Source organism: Trichechus manatus, unplaced genomic scaffold (genome assembly GCF_000243295.1).
Source record: "Trichechus manatus latirostris isolate Lorelei unplaced genomic scaffold, TriManLat1.0 scaffold00031, whole genome shotgun sequence".
Taxonomy (NCBI): Eukaryota; Metazoa; Chordata; class Mammalia; order Sirenia; family Trichechidae; genus Trichechus; species Trichechus manatus.
In genome coordinates, this window is record NW_004443967.1 from 10,410,252 (window position 1) to 10,411,684 (window position 1,433).

At 43.3% G+C, this 1,433-nt stretch overlaps 1 pseudogene; it reads right to left on the reverse strand.

Annotated features, from left to right (window-relative positions):
- Positions 1-948, reverse strand: part of LOC101351583 (elongation factor 1-alpha 1 pseudogene) — a 10,712-nt pseudogene extending 9,764 nt beyond the window's left edge.
- Positions 949-1,433: the final 485 nt, after the last annotated feature.

Consider the following 1,433-nt stretch of genomic DNA (forward strand, 5'->3'; position numbering starts at 1 on the left):
CAGAGACATTCTTGACATTGAAGCCTACATTGTCCCCAGGCAGAGCTTTGCTCAAAGCTTCATGGTGCATTTCAACAGACTTTACTTCAGTGGTGACATTGACTGGAGCAAAGGTGACCACCATGCCAGGCTTGAGAATACCAATCTCCACTGTGCCCACAGGGACAGTGCCAGTACCACCAATTTTGTAGATAACCCGGAGAGACAGACGCAGGGGCTTGTCAGTTGGATGAGTTGGTGGCAGAATGCAATCCAGAGCTTCAAGCAGCATGATTCCACTGGCTTTGCCATTCTTACGGATGACTTTCCATCCCTTGAACCAAGGCATGTTTGCATTTGGCTCCAGCATGTTGCTACAGTTCCAACCAGAAATTGGCACAGATGCTACTGTGTCAGGGTTATAGCCAATTTTCTTAATATAGGTGTTGACTTCCTTAACAATTTCCTCATATCTCTCTGGCTGTAGGGTGGCTCAGTGGAATCCATTTTGTTAACACCAACAATTAGTTGTTTTACACCCAGTGTGTAACCCAGAATGGCATGCTCATGGGCCTGCCCATTCTTGGAGAAACTAGCTTCGAATTCACCAACACCAGCAGCAACAATCAGGACAGCACAGTCAGCCTGTGATGTTCCTGTAATCATGTTTTTGATGAAATCTCTGTGTCCTGGGGCATCAATGATGGTCACATAATACTTGCTAGTCTCAAATTTCCACAGGGAGATATCAATGGTGATGCCTCACTCACGTTCAGCTTTCAGTTTATCCAAGACCCAGGCATACTTGAAGGAGCCCTTTCCCATCTCAGCAGCTTCCTTCTCAAATTTTTTGATAATTCTTTTGTTGATCCCATCATATTTGTAGGTCAAGTGATGAGTAGTGGTGGACTTGCCCGAGTCTACGTGCCCAATGATGACGATGTTGATTTGGGTCTTTTCCTTTCCCATTTTGGCTTCCAACGTTGCATCCTTTTGTGGAAACATTTCAATTGGTATTCCCTCAATTCCTGGTGACTTGTTTTTTGCCAGTGCCTTCAGTGCAGCTTGCACTTCTTCCTTCAGTACCATTGGTTCCTAATCATGTTACCTCCTGAAATGGTTAAACGTTGACCAGTTCTTTTTGGTATAGTGACTCTGTGTATTCTTTCCATCTTCTTTTGATGCTTCCTGCATCATTCAATATTTTGCCCATAGAATCCTTCAAAATTGCAACTCAAGGCTTGAATTTTCTCTTCCATTATTTCAGCGTGATAAATGCCGAGCATGTTCTTCCCTTTTGGTTTTCTAACTCCAGGTCTTTGCACATTTCATTATAATACTTTACTTTGTCTTCTCGAGCCACCCTTTGAAATCTTCTGTTCAGCTCTTTTACTTCATCATTTCTTCTGCTAGCTTTAGCTGCTTGACGTTCAAGAGGAAGTTTCAGAGTCTCT